This window comes from Ooceraea biroi, chromosome 2 (assembly GCF_003672135.1).
Source record: "Ooceraea biroi isolate clonal line C1 chromosome 2, Obir_v5.4, whole genome shotgun sequence".
Classification (NCBI taxonomy): Eukaryota; Metazoa; Arthropoda; class Insecta; order Hymenoptera; family Formicidae; genus Ooceraea; species Ooceraea biroi.
The window spans coordinates 18682026-18704751 of record NC_039507.1 but is presented as its reverse complement, the minus strand read 5'-3'; the positions used below and the strand labels follow the sequence as shown (position 1 = coordinate 18704751).

The following is a 22726-nucleotide window of genomic DNA, read 5'->3' as shown; positions in this document are numbered from 1 at the left end:
CAATCCCCGTCCTGCAGGCGATCGAAAAGAGAGAAATTAAAGCATCTCGACGGGCTAAGTTGTGAACGAACGCTCAGTCGTTACTCAGGTATCGGCGGTTCTTCTTAATTTAGGACTCACTTTCTGCCGAGAGATAAAGCGGGAAGACGTAGTTCGTAACGCCGAGCAAATTGGACACGGTAAAGTTAAGGCATTCCTACGCTTAAAGCAGAGCTCGTACCAGAATTCCGCGAGGAAGAAAACGAGCTTTCCTTCTCTTCCCGCCTCGAGCATCGTCTGCCCGCATCTCTTCTCTGCATCGTGCCCATGTCCCGCTCTTTCCATTTCTGTGCGCGCATTGGAAGGCTTCGCTTGCACGTTGATTTCTCACCGAAGGGGTGAGAATGACACCCGCTGCTTCGCGACCCCGTCTTGCCACGACTCCGTCAGATCAACGGCGAGCTCGCGTAACGTGCACGCACCGTCTCTTTAATGGAATCACGCGCGCTCGAGCGATGGGGGTCATTTCGCCGGTCGAGTCATTAAATAATCCATCAGCGTTCCGTCAACAAATAACCGTTGCTGGCTAACGGCGCGTCTGAACTTCATCCTCCTTGAGTTTATTCCGGGAAGGACCCGCGAACGGAAACAACCGTTCCTCGGTGTAGCCGTGACCACATTTTTGCGACCATCCTGCCGGTTAATTGCATCCACATCATGCAACACGCGCCGTTCCTTCCGTCTTCCTCCTCCGGCCAGGTGTAGTCCATGACGACGTACTTTCGGTGAACGAAACGAGTTACGAACCACGTCTGCCAGTGCTCTTAAGCGGCGCGAAACCACGAGCGACGAGCGACGAGCGACAATAAACCCACGTTATTATACACACGTCAATCAAACGATCTTTTCACATTAATTAAAATTCCGCGATTCCAATTAAAATATTAATTTTAACTGTAATGTGCCTAAACACAGAGATGTTGTATCTTTTACAAAATATGAAATGTTATTTTGGTCTATCATAGCACCACCGCCAAGATTCCCGCTATTAACAGCCGCAACAGAGATTTTCACGAAATCGGCAGATTACATTAGCCGTTAATTTGCGTAAACTGAATTATCCCGTCTTAATATTTTCCCGTGCAGTTTGCTACGCACTTTGCACGAGCACCATGTAAATTCCGCATCAATCCCCGCTTCCACATCTTTCTCTTTTTCGTTACGTAACTACGGGATGCGCGTCTCCGCGCGACACGTCGTCGCCGTCGCGACGCCGCGGATCGACGTGCCACCACCTTCGAGGCCTCGAGCCGCGAGCATCATCCGGCCGGTTCCGTACCCGCTTCCCGCTTCCGGAATCGCACTAAACGGAACGACAAGTTGCGAGTTTGACAGGTTCCGTGGGCCGCGAAATGCGTGCCGGTCCTTTTGAATCGCCGGGCGAAACTAGTTGGCGCGTGGCTACATCACTGCCGCGGTCTTCATCCCTACCGCGAGCTGCTTCTTCTTGGTCCGCTTCTTCATCACGCGCGTCACGAAACCACCGCCACAGGTCATTCCGTCTCCCTCTGTCTCTCGGTCTTTCTCTTTCTCGCCCTCGTGAGTATTTAAATCTTTTGTAGTTCCTCGTGGTCCCGCGATGCCAGGACCGTGTCATATGACGATGGGACGATGACACGTACGTAGCAGTCAAGATGGAATATTTCTTCTCCGAAATCAGAGTTTATTGAATTGCAGAGAAGCAATTTGCATGAGAGATAATGTTTTGATAAAATATTGTATGAAAATTATTTTTCTATTACGAATTTTAAGTATGATCAAATTTGTTGTTATAATTAAGTGTGGAATGAAAATGATGTAAATACGTGATACTAAAGAGTACCAGATTTTGCAATTATTTTATAAAGCGAAAGATTTATAGAAAGCACATAAATTTAAAAAATTTCTTTAGGTTCTGAATCTCCTGATTTTCTTTTCAAGCATCCGACTGCATGACACGCGAATGCTCCGGCACTGATCAGCGTCATTGTACCTTTTGATGTTATTTTAGAAACATCGTCGGGGGCGTTCTTATAAATTGTGTCGTTTTATTATCCGCCTTGACCGCGATATTACGCAAAAGCTGTAATCTCGAGCGAGAAAGATCTTTTTTCCTTGACAGGTCTACATATCATTCAAATTGATGTGTTTGCGTTCGTCTTAAATTATTTACTGTACTATACATATACGTTAAATATGATTAATATCATTAATCTGATTAGACAAATGTCACATGTCAGGTTTTTTAACCTGAGCGATTACTTCAGACATATTTTCGAATTTATCCTTTTCCCTAGACAATTATTTTCAGCGATTTGATACTGTTTGTTGACATTGTCACTTCTCGTGTTTGAGATCATCAGTTCCGCAATCCGGTAGTAATACGTGATACTTTTGATATCAGAGAAATTTGGTGTCGGTACAAACTGGGGCGATGATAAATTGTTCATTAGACCGGCATCGTTTCTTTACTTGGCAATGTAATCTATCAAGAGCTCGGAAAAGGACTGAAAATAATCTCCGTGCCTGACGTAGGTGGCGTCTGGTTTTTCCCATCGAGTGAGCATGAGATGGGAAAAAGAGGGTCCAAAGAACCGGTAGATTGATCCAACAACTCACTTTGAACCCTCTCCGCATGCTGTCAGTTTTTCTAATCGCGGAGGATTTTCTTCGCACGCCACTTGAATGCACCATGATAATCCGGCTGCATAATGTGTCAGGAGGATCGAAAGACACTATCGTGAGACGCTATCTTGATTCGACATGCACGTCAGGCAGGTCTTCTTTATTTGCCATTTGAATGATGCTAAAGTGCTTCTCATTAAATCGCTTTATAAACAAAAATGCGACCGTATTAATAATTTATACCTGAGATGTTTTAAAACATCTAATTACAAAATTAAAAAGAACTTAAAAATATTAAAAATTCATACGTATTATTTATATATTGATATATTAAATGAGATTGTTGTACTTCTTCAGCTTTCTTCAATTCAATTTAAATTTAAAGTGTTATTTAATTAATACAATTATTTGCGTCAAAAATGAAGCCATAAAATAATTTTAAATCCTGTTTGATAATATTATCGAAAATGATACATTATCGCTTGCGATATATTCAGAATCAGTAATTATAAGATTACTTGTTTACATTACTTGTTACATTTGAGTTACTGTGCGCTTGCGGTTTAACGACGGACAGTTAAAAACTCGAGAACGATTAGATGTTTCAACGCGGGATAGTAAGTTGGCGTGCAGCTTTTAGATTCTGTACAGCGTCGACATCTGGACCTCGAGTTTCGAGAGAACAAACGCCACGCCAGAATATTTGCCAAAACAAAGCTTTTCTTGGCTCCCCGGATAAATAAATCTTGGGAAAATCACGTACTCTCTCACTATTCACATGCCGTCATTCAAACTTTTTGCATTAACGTCATACTTTCGCAACGTAAGCTTATCTGTTTATTTTTCAATGTCAACTTTTGTGTAATAGCTAGCAAAACTTATGTAATAATACGTGTACCTACCATCGTTAACCGATCTTCTCTAACAGAATGCGTCTAATCAAGCATTCAGCATCATTAACGGTTTCTTCTGTATTAAATCCTTTTTCGTATTAGACTCTTTGACAATTTAATAATTGTTCCACAGTTCTACACTTTTAGATAATCTTCTTCCTGGAGTTATACATTTATAACTGCAGTATGTATTATACATCCATGTTTTACAAATTTATCTATTAATTTAAGTGCCAGTCACATGGAGACGCCAACGATGTCGCGTTCACTCTTGATAGCAACGAGACACTCATCAAGTTTTTCTCTTTTTTTCTGGATTAACGAGGCACCGTTTTTTCACGCTAAAGCAAAGCGATGGGTGATCGAAGAGATCGTTTTTTCGCAAAGTGGAGCGCGAGTGCGCTTGGCGTCATCTCGGGCACGCTCAAGCGCATTTAGCAACTGAGTCAAGTCTGCCGGATCGAGTCCGCCGGTACTAGAAACTGTGCTACTCGCTTACCCGACTGGACAAATTCAGCCAATGTGCATAGGCCAGGCCTCGAAAATAGTCCGCAGCAAGTTCGTATGGTATACGGCGACTTCACTCTCGTATATAAGCGCGTGTCTATTTGTAGATGACCGCGGCGTGATGCAGTTTAGCAGACCTGCCATGTGGCCGCATAATGAAATTCCCTATGATTATCACGTGTGAAATATATTCAGCCCGTTGGGTAATGCTGCCCGTAATGACGAATTCATAATTAAAACTATGATATTGAGATCCACGAGAGTAACGGAGTCCCTAATTTAAAACATCCCTTAATTTCGGCGAGCATAATTGCACCTGCCGCACTTACTAAACTCCGGCTCAGAGAATAATAAAAGTTCGGAGTTACTTAATTCCACGGTACACTTCAAGAGACTGCCTCTTGTAATAAATAAAGGGTGGCTCATATTGTCCAAGCTTTTTGTTTATTCATATATTCATTGATAAATTTAAGATTGAATTTTTGCGAAAATGGACCACCTTGTGTACGTTGAAACATCAGTTTCAGTTTTATTGCGCAAAACGTTTCCCAAGTTTTAATGGAATAATGAAAGCCTGAATCCGCTTACCATGATATATCAAAAATTCCTTTAACACGGTAGTTAAATTAATCCTTGATTGCTCTGGCACAGTCATATCCCAGAGGATCAAATATTTAACATTATTAGTTGGTCTGGCCTGCCACTAACACGTAATGGGAGTCCCTGTGAAATTAATTTGGCCCCGCGTGTGAATCGTCTATAACGATGAATTAATAATTCAAATAACGTTCAGAGCGCACTGCGCTAGTAAAATTCGCTTAAAATATTCTTTGGAATATTTTCTGCGAAAGAATAAAGAAACGAACAATTGCCCAATTAACAAATAGATTACGGATAAAGGATAACAATGCCACATTAATATTATTCTTGCATTAATATATTCAGATAATAGCCACATTTGTCCAGAGATATCGACTTCATTTTTCACGTGGCAGAGTGTCTAAATATCCATAACGAATCTGTCCGTCTATATCGAGAATCGTCCATCACAAACATCCTCATCAACCGTGCGCAATCAAGTCGAACGAGAGGAAGAATAATCGCAACATTATAACGTTCTTTCATAACGACACATTCGCGTTCCGTTGCGATTTTTCTTCCTTTCTTTCTCGCCGCGTGTCTCCGCCCCCTCCGATCCATCGATAAATCCGTGCGAGTTGCCACGCGTTTTATTTTATTCAACCCTCGTTCTTTACCTTGCTCCACCTCGGCATTGATGTGAATGGTTCTCAGTCTGAGCTCCTCATTCTCGTAAATCATCCCCCTCGAGGACTTCCGGTCGAGTTTTCTATTTGGCTTGACGCTGACGTCCCTCCGCCTGGTCCTCAGCATCCCGGCACCGCCGACACCGCCCACCCCCGTGCCCGCCATCATCCTTTTCCTCCTCTACTTTCTTCGCGGACGGTATGGTGTATCACAAAGGGCGGATCACGGCTAGCAGCCGATTGTCCGCGACGATCAGCGGCGCGGCGAGGCGCGCAGCCTCTCGAGAGGAGCAGCACGCGACTCCCTTGTTCTCGCCCTCCTCTTGAGAAACTTTCGCGAGGAGCGCGCGCCCAGCCCACCCCTCGTGACTATTTGATCCTCTGTTTGATCTTCGGCGTCAGCTCCGAAGAAAGTTCCGCGCACAAAGCTTCCGCGCTCGTCCGACCTGACGACTCGAAGACTTTTGCCACTTGGCGTTCCTTCTATCGCGTGCGTGTAAATCCGAGGATCCGTTTCACGCGATTTGCCTTAATACCTCATACGCCAGACTGCGAGATACCTCGCTTCGAAACACCCGCACTTTCCTCAAATCGCTTCTTCCTAGTGCTTCTTCTTAGTAGTGGACCCTGCTGGATCACTGAGCACGCGATCACTCTGTGCCATCTGCCGATAATACGGTGAACTGGTTACATTAGTACTCGCGTGTAATAATTTGGCGGATTGTGCAGATTTTTCACACGTTGCGTCAATTTTTATTTCTTGTTAAAGAACTCGACACTCTTTCCCTCATTCTTTATCTTACGAGGTTTTACCACCACTGAAACATCACTTTAAGACACTTAGCGATTCTGCTTGTATCAACTCCTTCAATAATGGAAAATTAAAGATTAGACATAATTTTTATTTATAGCATTTATGGTAGATTATGTAGCAGCTGAGCACTATGTGCACGGGAGGATTAAAGTGTGCGCTCTCGTAGCGGTCGGATCTCTCGAGAACTTGGTTTAAAGCGGAGCGTCCGCTTCACGAATAATCGCACAATCACCGCGATGGGGCGAAGGAGTTCGCATCAATCCGGCAACGAAGCCGGGAACACCGAGATGTAATTGACGCCGCAGGGACTCCGGAGGGACCGAGAGACGCGCTTCACGGGCTCGCCGAGTCGAGTCACCCCCTATTGTGAAGACTGTTCACCCCGATGCGCGGTATCGCGAAGTTTATACACGTCTGCTCGTAATATCATGAAGACTATGCAGATTTGATATCGCCACGCCATGAAACCGGGGTTACGAGCTACCGGTACCAGCGTGTAATCCGTCGTCTACAATTTCGTCTACGCGGTATCCTGCAGATTGTATATCTTGGTCGCCGACGAAGACAGGCTTGCGCGGGGCGGGCTATCGATGTTACCCGGCAACGTAATCTGTCTATGATCTCCGCTGTTGACGCTCGCCGTTATATTAGCTTAGCGCAGATCCGCCAGCGGCGGTACTAATTGGCCGGTTCCCCCGAGGGATTACTCGCCTTGGACCCTCACGGAAAGGACGAGGAACGGATCAGCTCCGTGGACCTCTCCGTGGTCCACGCGGTCGCGGTGAACCGTTTAGACGGAATTACAGCGCCCGGTAGCGCCGGTCGCCGCGTCGCTCTCGCGGCCGGAAGAATTTGCATCGAGCACCCATTTCTCACGCGGTACTCCTCGCGCGCAATTTGCGTCCCCATTACTCAGCGTTTATCAGCGAGCCCGGGCGACCACCCCTCGCGCTTTCGTGCCCCGTCCTTGCGTCCTTTTATTTCTCTCTCTGTCTCTCTTTTTCTCTTTGCGTACTCTTTCCTTTTTCCTTTCTTCTAATTTGTTTTGCACGTCCACGCGGCGCACGCGACGGAATTTATCTCGTCGCCCGGACGGATTTTCTGCAATCCTTCGGCCGGCTGCGGCAGTCACCGGTCGACAACCACCGCGGCCGGTTATGAATATCCGGACTTTCGCCCCTAGGCCGCCAGCGATTATTCACGAGGGGCTTAAAGTTGTAGCCGGAGGTTCTAGCTTCTAGTATCTAGCTTCTTTGCTGTCCACCGGGACGCTCGAGCGGTCCGCGCAAAAATTGCTCTCGCGAGGACGATGAATGATTGCAATACGCGATGCTCCGCAGCTGTTACGGGGCGATTATCAGCGATGATAATCGTGACGTCTTCGTCGCTCGAAGATCCTTGCGTCGATCCTTGAAAAATGCGCTCGAGTCAGAGCGAGAGCAGTGAAGCGAGAGTTGTTGACGTCGAGATGTAGTAGTCAGGAAGCATACGATGTGATGATCATTAGTTGACTCCAGGAACTTTGTTGTACGCTTTTCGTAGACTATGGAACCTCTGATCTTCCCATTGAATGAGGCGATGATTGTTTTCACTGTTTCTATTGCTGACCTGAAAAAGAATATACAGATTAAAAATCGTGTAACAATTATATAATTATTATATACTTTTATTATAAAAAAATTATCACGTATATATTATATCGACTATTTTCTTGATAGAAAGTTGTTAGTATATCTTGATATCTTCTTAAAATAAAATAGATTCATAAAAAGTTCTATGTATCACAATCAATGCTTTGAATATTAGCGAAATATATTATTGTCAGTTATAAAGCTCTTAAATAAGCCACACTTTACCAAGTATAAATTATTTCTCTCGTCACAGAAAAGGTGTATTTGCTTTAAATAAAAGTTGGCAAAGTACAAACAAAATTTCTTTCGTTCATACAGCGAAAAGCAGTTTTTGTGCATAAAGATTTCACTTGTTGAAATGAACGAAATGTGCAATGCACGAGAAAAAAACGGAGGAATCTTGCGGGAGTATGCGATTTAAACATATCCTGACAGCTTCGTTTCGAGGATGCGTATCGTAGGATATGCAGTATCTGACATGCGTGCTTGGCTAAATGCACGAAATGGCAAAACATTTCGCTTTTATGCGGAGAAGAAGGAAGCGAGTATCCGCTTTGAAAGGCGCTTTTTTTCGCGATGTTGCTTCCTCAGCATTTTCTCTCTCGTTCTTGCTCGCTCTTCTTGCGACACTCAAAGTCCGGACAATGACATCAAAGAGGATCGCGCAGCAAAGCACAGGTACGTATCGCTTGTTGTTGCCTTGTTCTGAAAACAGATACGAAGAGCGACAAAGAGAAGGCAAGAAAGAACAAGATAAAGAAATAGAGATTGCAACAAAAATTGCCTTAAACATCTAGCAGCTTTTATTTGTAGCAATTTTAAACAAAATGTCAAGAAAAATGATTAAATAATTAATTTCACAAATAATTAATATTTGAGTTGCTTGTAAACTGCCGAAACGTAAATTATGTATTTTATATCGAGACAATGCACTATTCCGTGAGAATGTAATGAGACAAATTTTTTAACATTATTTCGATAATTTTTAATTCTTGAAGGAAAATTCTCTTTTTCCAGTTTTTCCTATTTATATGTATGAAGAACTGATAGTTATATCAGTGTTCTCAGCGTTGCACGTTTTATATAATATTTGCGTGAAGAATAAATACGGTGTCAAATTAAGGTATCAAATTAAGCAAGAATCTTGACAGCATAGGGTAAGATAAAAAAAAAGAGAGAAGCGCTGTACACTTTTAATAAATATAGCCTGCTTCGGCGATGAATGGAGCTTAATTGCTGTATAAATAACGATCTCATCGAGTTTGCGTTTGAAACTTGTAATTATCTCTGGGCCACCTCACGCGATAATGAGGAGAAGAGTGAAAACTTTACCCTTCATCATACGCCTGCTGACTTTCTGGACAAAGTTGATATTATTTAGTACCGACGAAGAATAATAAAAAGATAAATAACAGAGAGGAGCAATTTTCCGCTTCATCAAAATTTGCTTATAAAGAGACAATGTGCGCAAACGCGCGTAAATAGAAAGATCCACGAAATCAGATCAGAGTCGTAATCTGAATGTTTTATGACAGCATGACGAAACTATGTCGATGTTTCAAGCGAATATTCGATTTGAACGCATTCCAAATACCAAATGAGTCATGACTCGAGATTGTAGCAAGGAAATTAGAGTTGCTTCGCCGACGAAGACTATTTGCGAAGCGATTTAAAGCGAATTTAATAAGCAAGTTAAATATGAAGAAAGTTCGTTTTAGGCTACTTTTTTTTCTTTTTCATAAATACTGAGAGAATAGCTAAATTTTTATCATCTCCTAGTTTTATTTTACCACATAAAATACACCAAATTATTTTAATATAATATAGCTGTTGCACTATTGAACAAAATCAAGAAAAAATATATATCTTGAGCTTTAAAATGTCTACTACTCCTAATTATTGTTCCTATTTATTTATCGCTACTTGTCGAGACACTCGATTACACTTCTCTTCGTTAAAGATGTATCAAAGAGTTTCGCTTAATTAAATTTCTTATTTACGCGGATAGTTAACAAAGTTTTCATAATAGCAGCGTCAAACAGTACCATTATCACGAACAAACACGTGCGCAAAGTATAGAGAGAGGCGAATCTTGATGAAAAAATTAAATATCATTCTCTCTTTCATTGTCGACACGGGTTGCTCGACGCGACACTCGCACGCTCGCAATTTAACGAGATACAACGCGAAGTCTTTGACGCGGGACGCGCACCGACGAGACGTAAGAGGCCAGAAATTACAATACAATGTGCAACAATTACGCTCCTTTAAGTGCGACAGAATGGCGGGGGCGATGTATCTTCTTTGCAACGCGAACTTCACAGTACGAAAGTTTTCGCGCTGCCGGGCAAAAACTTAGGGCTCGTTAAGGGGCGCACATTTGCATGACATTTATCACAACTCCTGCGAGGACCTTTTAAGATACGTGCCAGCACGGCGCGGATAAAGCCGGAAGGATTAATGAGGACGTCTTTCTCTGCTCTGTTGCGACGCTCGCACGGTGTTAAGACGAAATATATATTCGCCCGACTCTTAACCCCTCGGTGCTACGCCGTCATCCCTCCGGCGATGTTGTTCCTTTAATGCTTTTGCAACAAATATCCAAGTGCTGAATGCGCGTAACATGTAACTGTCTGTAAGAATCAATTTTTTTTTAAAGGAATTAGAGATATTGTTCATTTTATTTGAATATTCGTGGCAATCGAAAATATAATTTTAATTTAACATCTCGCGAGTGATTGTCAGAAATGTAAAATATTTTGGTGCAAACGGACATATATATTTTATATATATATTTTATATAGGTATATACATAGACGGAGACGGTGGATCATTCACGTTATTGCCTCTTTGCTCGATTTTGCTCATTTCTCATTGGATCTCTCATTGAAATGAATCGCTCGCGATTGGATTTCACTCGTTAGGATTGATTTCACTCGTGAAGTGCTTTTTCCCGAAGCCTGTTCTTATGTTCGCGTAATGCGAGAGTGCCTATTGGCCACCTGGTGGCTGTGCAATTTTAACGACTTCCGGTCTCGGCGGATACGCGTTTGGCGGTCACGTATTACGCGCATATCGATATAATTCTCGACGAAAACCAGGTGTGGACCTCGATATGCAAAAAATATGATATATTTTTAATTATATAATTAAAAATTGTAATTTTTTCGCGTGCGCGCGGTAATTATTTAAATATTCTGATTACATATATTTCATATACATGTGATATCTTATATATGCATTATCTCATTACATATAATATTACGTGTGATGTAGCTGAGCCGACTCATTAAACATATAACATGAAAGCATTATTATTCCATGTTATTAATATTAATTTCTAAATATCGCCCGATATTATTCGTAAAATATATGAACCAAATATATAGTAGAATGCATCTCGCGGTAAGTTTGAGAAATTAATAATTCCGCAGAATTTTATCTCGAATTTATATAGTTTACACTTTAAATAGTAGTGTTCAAAAAGTGTTTTTTCCATATATAGAATAAACTCTTTATTTATTTATGTACCTCAAATTTTATACGCAGAGCCAGCCTTTAATCCACACAACCAATACTACAGGGTGTCCCATGGGAAGTTGCTGAAACTAATCAGCTGTCATTTTTAAACGTATGCAGTTATTGAAAAAACAAAAATTGCGTTGGAAAGAGGAAAGTCTGCAGTTTTTAATGGGTATAAATAAAATTTAGCAAAATGTTTGTATATCAGTTTATTTTATTGATGAAAAATATGTTAATAATCAAGTAAGCTAATGATAAATATTTTCAAAGTGTGCACCATCTGAATTTGTACAACAATCAATTCTTTTACGAAAACTTGTGAAAACTTTTTCTAACATGTCGTCTTTAATGTTGCTGACGACCTTTTTAATAGCTACTACTAATTCTGACACTGTTTCTGGATTTCCGGCATAACAATGGTCCTTAATGTATCCCCAAAGAAAGAAATCACATGGATTTAAATCCGGCGAGTACGGTGGCCATTCTAGCCCCCCCCCCTGGGCATATTTGGGGTATCCCAGACCGATGACTCGATTGCCATAAACTTTATGGATTGTTTCGAAGACCTCCTGGGTTCGATGTGGTGTCGCTCCATCCTGCATGAAATGAAATCCTCTGACCAGGCCTCTTTTTTTTTGCACGAGGGAAGAATTGTGTTTCGAGAAGCTGCTTGTAACTATCACCAGTGACTGTTGATTCGAAGAATTGCAGATAAATTCCTTTTACCGAGATCGCAGCCCATACTGTTATTTTTTGTGGATGTAAAGGTTTAGCCAGGGAAACGTTGGGATTTTCCGACCCCTAAAATCTATAATTTTGTTTATTAACATAACCATTTAGCCAGAAATGTGCTTCGTCCGTGTAAATTATCAATTTTGCATCAAGTTCTCCATCTTCAAACATTCCATTTATCGTCTTGCAGAATTCCACACGTTTCGTCATAGCGCGTTTGGTTAGCAATTGATGCGATGTTATTTTATAGGGATGCATTTTCAGGAAATGTTTTAAAATCCTGTGTAACGTTGTTTTGGATATTTCAAGAGCTTGGGCAGCTTTCCGAATGGAAGAATTTGGATTCTCTTCAAAATACTTCTTAATATCTTCAATGTTTTCTTCTGCAGCTACAGACACAGAAGGACCTGGCAGATCATGTCTACGGTCTTTTTTTTTTATTTTAATGCAGATTTATTGCCAAAAAATGGAGCGACGTAACGCATACGTTTAAAGAAATAATAAATTCTAACCTTTTCAGCGTGTTTTCGCTCTTAACTTTATGTGTTCCGTATTTAGTACGAAACCCCCTGTAAGCATTGCTATAAACTTTTCCTCTGGAAAAGAAGCACTCGACAAGATAAATCTTTTCTTCCGTCGTCAGATTACTCATTTTGACGCGCACGGACTTGCATCTACCACAACCAGAATAAAACTGCGGACACTCAGATGAACGACCGTTAACCGTAAGACCCTTTCTGAAGTCATGGAGGGGAGAACCAATCGTTTACTTTCAGCAACTTCCCATGGGACACCCTGTATTTTCAAGTTAAGAGCACAGTAACCGAAGGTCTCTATTTTTCTGAAACCTCTCATCCTCCGCTTAACGCATCGGGACTTTGACTCGACGTATTCAACTCACACGGCGAAATGATGTTGCGTGCGAAACCGGTCCGACCTTCTCTCTCGCAGGCATATTTGCATGGCGTGAAACGTAAACGGTGCAGCGGCCGTGACGCCTGCGATGCGAAAATCGAATTTGCACCGTGAAGTGCGCGATCGGGACACGTTATCGGCCAGCCGGCGTATGCACAATTTTAACGATTTCCGGCCGGGTACTTCGACGTAACGCGTTTCGCGCGTCGCCGCTGGCGCGAGAAGGTCGACGCGAACCAGACGCCGCGATTCGAGACCTCGTTCCGAATGATCGGCCGCGCTTGAAACGGGATCGATGACGGGGCGTGTTATTATTAAGCGAAGCGGCGACGGGTTTGTCGATCGCGGAATGATATGCACCGTCTGCCACGTTCCTCCGTATCGCGTTAAAGGGAACCATCTCACTTACAAAGACGGCGCTGCGCTGCTTAAAGCGAGGCTTCCGGCTTGCTCTCGGTAACGGCATACATCCGATCGTGCGCTGTTATTACGTTGGGTGTATGCAAGAGCTTTAGTCTTTTTTTCAGCGCTCTGATAAAATCATTATTATTTAAATTTTAAATAAATTCTCGCTTTTCTACGTTTTCGAAGTTTATGAAATTTATCATATCTCATGATTTAACGATAAAGATAACTTCGAAAAACAGTAAATGATGAGAAATCGTAAAAATCAAGGGCAAATATTTTGATAACTGAATTGTATTTGCATGTGTCAGGTACCTAAAAAGCGAGGCTATGCAAAGATAACTTTTGCATACGCCTAATAGTTCCTAGGAAAAAAATTGTTAAAGCTTGCGATGTTGTGCACGACCTTTTTGATACGCATGAGAAGAATTTAGAACTGGGAGAAGAGCAAAGAAGATGCTTATAACATTTATAGAGTCCATGAAATAGTTTGATCATTCAGGCCGCAAGGCATTTAATCGCGGAAAAAACGTTTAGCAGTGGGAACATCAAGGAAAATACAAAATTGCCGAAATTTGTTTTAACGTTCGTTTCCCCAGGCAGGACAGGAAGCCGTTCGAAAGTCGTCGGAATGCATTCACAGCTCGAAGGATCAGCGATTAATAGCCGGGACAACATCCTGTAGAACATACCGATGGCGGTGCATTTGCGACACACAGTCGGGGCAATGACGGACCCATGGATTACACGTGCGACACGTGTCGCCGACACGTTTACCGGCATGACGTTAACACGTGCATGCGTCGCGGCCTCGCGACGCATCCCGCAAGTGCGTAAGTGCGTGCAGAAGCGCGCGTACGTACACGTGGTTTCGATGCGTGTCGCGAATGATTTACACGCGGTCGCGCCGCAACGTGCACCGGCTGCGGCCTGTTCGCGCAGATGCGGCAAACGCGAGAATTTCATTTCGCGCGCGACCGTTAACCGGTGATAATTAACGGCGATTTACTGATCTTAATTATTGCTTGGCGAGTCGCGTCGTGTCGCTTCGCGTTACGTCGCGCTTTTTCCCTTTCCTCGCCGCAAAATTCTGCTCGAGGCCGAATATCTCGGCCCGATATATATCCGTCGTCGATGGAAAACAAGTCGGACGTAACGAGAGGGTGGTCTCAGCGTTGCCTTCCGCGCGCCATTCTCCAGCTTTTCATTCAGAACGAATCGTGTCCAATTAAGCGAGATGCCTCGTGCGCGCTTCATTTATTCATAATGCGACATCATGTTTCATCGATGTTTTGCCGCTGGCTAAATGTGGAAGTACATCAGGTTTCGAGTAAAATCCCTGGTTTATTGTGAGGTAATATAGTAATTTCTCGAAAAAATAAGGAATTCCCATTGTAAATTTATTGTTATATTTAACGGCGGGGGTATAAAGGGGGACAATCAAAATTATGTTATAAAAGATATAATGGACTTTATAAAGCATACAAAAATAATAAACACATAACACGTATGAAACATTCGGCAAAGAATTTTTAGTAATTTGCTTAAAAACAATTATTAATCTGTTGCAATTTGAAAAGGAAAGATCTATTTACAATATCCGAGAAATTATTCCTAATTTTGTTTGTACGTCGTAATTCGACGTGCTTTGAGGATTCAACATTTTTAAGGCAGGTTTTTGTCTAACATTAACGATTGATTTGGCTTAAATTAGTTATTCGCAACCAGTTAGAAATATAACATAAATTATAGGAATACTTTGTTCCTCCCTGCGAAATATCCTGTTATTAAGCAGACAGATGGAATAGTGCGCGATTAAAGACGTTAAAGACACGGGAAAGCAGCCAGATCACCCTCGTTAAGCAGGAATGTTCAATAATACGTAATAAAACGCAGCGGAAAGATGTACTTAGATACCTCTCGAGGAATGCTAACGAGACGGTCGCCCCGACGGTCTCCATTTGCAATTCCGGTATACTTTGGGAAACGTCGGGAATACAATACAAGCCAAGTTTCTCACCGCGCTCGCAGAAGTCATTCCGCCGAGGCAATCCGGATTCGCGACGAGGCCATGGACGCGGCTAATTGAATTCAATCGAAAATGCTTGCCTAATTGCAGCGTCAAGCTCTCGTAAGCCTCGTCTTCGGAAGTTCCTCCCTTCAAAGCCCCATCCTCCCTTCCCGCGCGCTCGCTTTCCCGCGGCTTCCATTCGCCGCCTTCCATCTTGAAAGTGGGACTGAACTTTCAAGTTTATGGAACTGAATCTTAAGTGGCCGACCCTCCAATTTAAACTTGGGGCCGCGATGCTATCGTTCTGCCCTTGAAAGCGGGTTACCATCGCCAGCGCGGCAATACGCGGCCGCAGATTTCTCCGGATCATGCGTCTTGGGTTCGGTTCGTGATGAATGAATTCAGCGTGGCGACCGCGACGTGATTTCTGGCACTAGATATATGTACATTGGAGTTTACATATTCATGATATCGTATTTCTTCGCGAAAGTATTTCTCGAAAATGCATAAGTACAGAAATCATTTTCTGCATATAACGAGCACTGATCTTAGCATGAGGCTGATCTTTCACTTTTTCAATCTCTTCGTTTCGTTATAAAATTATTTTTTAAATAATGTTCCACTGATATTCATTCACTTTTAATGATTTCTCGCGACGTGGGCGAAAGTGCGCAAAAATAAATCGTACACGCGAACGGACAGCGTCAGACGCCACCGCTGCTCTGTGCGACTTACCGCGACTGATTTTTCGAGTATACGTCCGACCTGTCAACGGCCTGAAGGAGCGGGGAAAGACTCCAAGAAAAACGAACGATCGCCGAGTTAGAAATGAATCACCGGCCGGCTTGTAGCGCTCTACCATCCACGATTAATTCATCGTCGTGCGCTCGTTATTACGGCCGACGGTCGACAGATTGGTTGGCGCGAAGGAAAAAAGCTTTTACGCGCGGCGTTTTCGTGTTCGGAACGAGCGAACGATCTCTCGGGACCGGCATGGGACCGCGGCGATGAAAATTTAATCGCGACGGTGGGAACGGCCGGGATCACACGCATGATGCCCTCACAATTCGGAATTTCGTAGGCACGCTGCCTCACCCCGACAAAAATAACCCGGGGCACCATATGAACGCAGCCTGACAGCGCAGCGTGCAAACACCTCGTAGTTGGCCAATCGGCCGAGATGCTGGAAGCAGATAGCCATACGCCGCAAAGTTTCCAGACGTATAACACATCAAAATATACGATGCATCTGAGTTGTGAAAAGAGTAAGACCTCTTATCATTCAGCATTATGCAGCTTAACACGATTAAGCTGCGAGCTGAAGTTCCGAGGAAGTAAAATCTGAATTTAACACACAATAGCCTTAATTCCAGCCATTCCACCCTCAAGAACTTGTAATTCAAGAGCCGTCAAACTTCCTCAACATTTCAATATGAAAAAGATCTCCAAATTGATTCGACGCTTGCGTGAATTTTAAGATTTTCTAGAAATTATTTATATTGTCATTATTATGTTGCATTGTTGCCGCATGCACCGACGGGTCAGGTGCGAAAAATGTCAGGAGCGAGAAAGCAATTTTTCTTCCCAGCGACGTGGAACCCTTCGGGTTTAGCGTACCTCGAGAGCGTGCTATTCACCATATACGTTCGACGAAGTTTTCGAGGAAGCTCGAAGAACCGTTTTTATGCTGCGCACGCTGCACTTACACGTCAAGAAATAAATTTCGTTGTCGTGTCTCCGCGTTTACTGCCGCGTTTACTGTTCGCGGCCGCGCGCGCAGCAGCTTCAGAAACGGTTTACGGAGTGCGGATTTACGAATGCCGGTCTTCTGAATGGTTCTCGTGACGCTTCTGCGGCGATCATAAGGGGATTTTATCGGTACGGACACTGTGCGTACGGCATTCCCGTTGCATATAACATGACACGTTCCCCCATAGCGTGTCATTTATGTCCGTACAATCTCAAGCGTGACTACTTAATTCTACTTTGACTGTCTGACTCATAATAGTAACGCAGTTCCTACAGAACAGAAACATTCGCTTCTCAGATCTTTAAATCGCTCAGAAGAACCTGTTGATCGATATTACGTTATAGATAAATGTAGGACAGCAGAAAATTTTAATTTTCGACTCAATGTTCTTCTAAACGATGTATTGGGTTGGCCAAAAAGTAATTGCGTTTTTTTCCAATAGATGGACATACATGTCTTGAAATGTAACTAACTTCATTCTAAACCGCAAATTCATTATGTAGGTTAACAACTCGTAGTTCAAGCTTGTTTTAGAAAAAGAAAGTACACGATTTCGTTAACAATTGTTTGTTTGCCGTCGATTTCAAAATGGAAAATCAAAAAGAACATTTTCCTCATATTTTGTTTTATTACTTCCGAAAAGGGAAAAACGCTGTGCAAGCTCATCAAAAGTTATGTAATGTATATGGCGAAGATGCTTTAAAACTGCGGCAGTGTCAAAATTCGTTTACTAAATTTCGATCTGCAGATTTTAATGTGAAAGATGCACCACGCTCAGGAAGGCCAATCGAAATTGATGATGACAAAATAAAGGCACTGATCGATTCGAATCGGCGTTTAACGACACGAGAGATTGCTGAGAATCTTAACGTATCGAAATCGAGTGTTGAAAACCATTTAAAACGACTTGGATACATTAGTAACCTCGATATTTGGGTACCACATGAGCTGAAAGAAATTCATCTCACTAAGCGTATTGACATCTGCGATTCTCTTTTGAAACGTGAGGAAAATGATCGATTTTTGAAACGTATGATAACAGGCGACGAAAAATGGATCGTCTACAACAACGTCAAACGAAAAAGATCGTGGAGCAAGCGTGATGAACCTGCTGAAAGCACTTGAAAAGCAGATATTCACCAAAGAAAGATTATGCTGTCAGTCTGGTGGGACTTTAAAGGTATTGTGTATTTTGAGCTGCTTGCAAGGAATGAAAAACCATTAATTCAGACGTATACCGTCGTCAACTGGATAAATTAAATGATGCCATCAAACAGAAACGTCGAGAATTGGTGAATCGCAAAGGTGTTGCGTTTCACCATGATAACGCTAGACCACGTACAAGTTTGGTCACTCGTGAAAAATTGTTGCAGCTTCGATGGGATGTGTTACCATGATGTTACCACATCCACCATATCCGCCAAACCTGGCACCATCAGATTACCATTTGTTTCGTTCTTTGCAAAACGCCTCGAATGGTAAAACCTTGACTGCTGATGAGGATATGAAATCGTTGTTGGAATTGTTTTTTGCTGAAAAAGATAAGAACTTTTTTGAGCGCGGAATCATGAAGTTGCCTGAAAAATGGCAAAAGATAATCAAACAAAATGGACAATATATTGTTTAATAAAGTTTTTGTTTCCCATGAAAAATTCGCCTTTTATTTATATAAAAAAAAACGCAATTACTTTTTGGTCAACCCAATAGTTATTGGTAACGAAGTTTGCGGATATATTACAGTATTTTATGTCGTTTCCGCAAAGATTCGCTGATAATTGCTCGGGATAAGTCCGCGTTTCCGCGAGATGTAGGAGTCCCTCGCTTCGCAATCAAGGAACGCCGCGCCGGGGAGAAAAATGAAAGGATTAAGTGGAGCACGAAACGAACATCAGCCACATTACGGCGAAACTCGATTTTGCGACGAGGAAAAAAAAGATTCTAATTGTACTCAACGCGGTCGCTGCGGCGTAAAAGTGTAGCGCGATAAAAGGGTCGGCAATAAAAGGTAGCGAGGCGGTTAACGGAGACCAGGCATTTTTGCGGGAGACGCCGTTATTGTTCCGGCCCTCGTGAACGAATGTCTCAATGTCCACCTCCGTGCCGGCCAGTTGATAAATGCACGCGCAATTTGACGCGTCGACTTGAGTTCTCTTCCTTACGATACTTTTATCTCGTACTCATGTTGTCCGCACACGATTGGCGAGTCGCGACATATCCCCATGTTATCTCTCGTGCTGTTGAATCTCACCACGGAACTCGCTCCGTTTGGTGAATAAACATCGAGAAAACGAAAGGCAGATGTCTCCAAACCCAAACGATTGCGAACAGAAAATTATGAAATAAAGGAACATTCATAAATTGAATATTATTTATGAGATTGTTGCTTTCTCTTTTATCGGTCGCGAAAAGCTGTTGGATTATTTCGCTACAGTATTTAAGGGGTTACCACGGGGGAAAATTACTCCCACAATGACAAATCCCTCTATAAAATACCTTTGCGCGATAGGTAGACAGTAATCCCGGCGAATACAATAAAAGAAAAGTAGCACATTCCTAAAGCCTCCATCGCTGGCAATGTAAACACCAGGATATATATAGCGCGAGAAAACGGCGAAAAGTTTTAGCGAGTGCCTCTGACAATCCTCAAACGGCTGACAGGGTGTACGCGTGTACGTATGTATCAGAAATAGTCCTTTTCTTAAAGAAACTACACTAAATGTTGAATGTTTTTTCATGTCGCCGTTCATAGTCTACGACCCACTTCTCTTTCGCATTCTTTATCATATTCCGCGACTAGCGCATTTTACACGTGTCTAATATAAAAGAATCACCATTACGCACTATTTTCAGTAATAACACGATTTAAAGAAGAAAACAATTATTTCCCATAAAGATTCATTTGCAACAAAAAATAATAAAATTTTAATATGCAAAAGGATTTACGAAAGTTGAGGAAACTAATTTATCAGTAATAAAAATTGTACCTTTGCAACTTGGAATTTGCTCGATAAAATGTCACGCTCATATCTCACAATCAGCAATTTTCCATATTTTCCATTTAAGTCTTTTTATAACACAAAAACAACAGCATTGCTAACTCGTTATCTCTATTGAAAGAGATCGAAAGACACAAATTAGAAACGGGAACTTTCAATTCATAGACATCATATTGCTGTTGTGACTCTTCATCATCGAAATTGATGGCAACGATAACGACGTCTATTAGTTCTCCAAACGCTATAACCAACGCAGACGTTTCCAATTTTTCAGAATCAACTCTGCAACGTGATTTCATTTCTTGCCGGTGTCGTTGCTTTCTTTTTTTGTGCACTTCTTCTCTGTAACAGAAATTCTTTACGTTCACGGGTATCTTCGGGCGCGTTTCCGGACTCGGAACGAGAGAGACCTGAGATCGGTTATTTTTCTTTCTTTTACATCGGGATAACCCCGCGTCTTCTTGGTTCCGTCCGCTTTATATTGCCTCGCCTCGTTCGTCTTTCTCTTGCGTAGTAACAGCGCGGACGAATAGAATGCACGCTTTGATTCTAATAGAACACCGTAAAACCACGACGACGTCGTGAAAACCGCAAAAGGCGATGCATCGGGAAACATTCTCCAGAACGCGACTTAGCTTTTCCAATTTCTTCGAACTCCAGATTCCGACGTTTTCTTTTCTTCGCGGAGCCTCCACAAGAATTGCTGGTACCCGGTACACGTGACAAATGTCCATGAATGGACGGTCGCTGCACATAAAGTGCGCCTCGAATATTGAATGAAATACTCTTCTTGGAATGTCACATGTGTTTCACATGTGTTTTCATTGGCGAGCATTTACTCTTTCGTTGAGCACGAGAATCACGCTAATCACGCATGATCCTTACTTAATATTTAGACAACATTTAGTTAGATTGTCGTTACCGATGTCAATTAAATTTAAGCTGAGTCCAAACCGACCTTCTACATATTTCTACTTCCAGTTCCAGAAAGACACGAAATTGTATTATGTTAAGAGTAAAATTAAACGACGTTGATGAAACCAGCCAAGTTAGTAATCCAATACGTCATCACGCTATTAGAGATCAAACTAAACATGACCACAGAGGTACATCACCATTAATCGTACAATTACCCCGTCATCAACTATATGAAACAGCGAAAGCACATTTGGACACTTCAACTAGGGGACTCATGCGTCTGTCATCATCTTTGCTTTTTTCTTGTTCTTCCTTTTCCGGCTCGGGAAAGCTCTCTTTTCTTCTCTCTTGCACATGTTCTACCACCCTTTTTCCCCAAGCTTCGTTACGCCACGTCAAACCACGTTCGACCCCAGTTTTCCTTTACACTCAGACGGGAAGACAGGAAGTTTCTTTGGCACGTACCTTTTTCTTCTTCTTTCTCTTCCACCTTCGCGGTTTCTTTTTACACACGTTCACCGTCGCGCTCGTCGTCGTCGTTGTCGCCGTCTTCGTCCTCGTCCTCGTCGTCCACCTCTCCCCCGTCACCGTCCTCTTCGTCCTCGTCCTCGTCCTCTTCCTCCTCCTGTTCCTCCTGCTCCTTTCCGCGGCCACGGCCGTGCGGAATTCGAACCGGGGTTCGATTTAGCGGCACCCGGTTGGAGCTGGTCGGCATCACTGCGTTCAAGTAGACCGCTCGCACCCGAAGTCTACCTCCTTCTCTATTTGTCTCTCTCTTTCTCTTACCTCTCCCTGGACCTCCCGCCTCTTTTTCCTCCCCGTTCTCTCTTTAGCACGCTCCCTCGCGCTAAAGTTCCCGCCCTCTCTTTCTCGCACCTTCTGCGTTTCCCTATCCCTCTCCGTCTAGCAGGAGCCACATCTCGTTCCCTCTTTCGTAAACACTCCGTGACCCGTCTCAACCCTCTCTCTTTCTCTCGTCCGACGTTTTCCGGCGACGTTGCTCTCCCACCTCGAGGCCCTCCCTCTCGTCCTCCCAGTGTCCCATCTTTCTTCTTCGCGCCGCTCGTCCCTCCGTCTCTCTTTCCCTCGTGCGGATCGCAGGCGCTATCTTACCGATCTAAAATTACCCCAGAAACGATGAACGCCGTTTTCCTTCTCTCTCTCTCTCTTTCTTTCTTTCTCGCTTGCTCCACGGCTGCCATCGCTTTTCCGTCCCTCCCGCGGTTTTCAACGCACACGTCGTCTTCCGCCATGAGCGCCATCCGCGAGCCTCGCACGCCACGCTGGGGTGAGCGACTCGTCTCTGAGTGCGATCAAGTCAGATTTATGAATCGGTATTTAGACATCCGCTAGACACTCGAATGTGGCCGTTGATCAGTTCGGCGACAGGTGACGAGTCGATTGGCAATTGGAGAATGATTTATAGTTGGTGGGAACGAGGAAGACAATCGCGGAAATAACGCCGGGCAAGCGTGGATCGAAAACAGCGCGGTCTCTCACCATTCTCAGAGTTTATTTGCAGTGGTGGTGTTAGCCGCGCAACGAAATAAAGAAAGGTTCGCGAGCCGCACACGGTCGAGAATATTAATGCGCAAACACCGGAGATTTACTAAACGTAGAAAACTAGAGCTAACAAATTACCTTTTCTTAGCTGCTGCGCGATATCGCAATCTCTATCGAAGCCAAAGAAAATCAAATCTAAGATTCCGTTTCTTATTCTGTAA

The 22726-nt window shown here is 43.0% G+C and overlaps 1 non-coding gene across 1 annotated transcript; it reads right to left on the bottom strand.

Moving 5' to 3' along the window:
* Positions 1-985: 985 nt before the first annotated feature.
* Positions 986-21745, bottom strand: LOC105281917. Its single transcript, XR_003407563.1, has 2 exons — positions 21468-21745; positions 986-7730 (listed from the first exon to the last, which is right to left on the bottom strand). It is a non-coding gene; the product is annotated as an uncharacterized LOC105281917 (transcript).
* Positions 21746-22726: the final 981 nt, after the last annotated feature.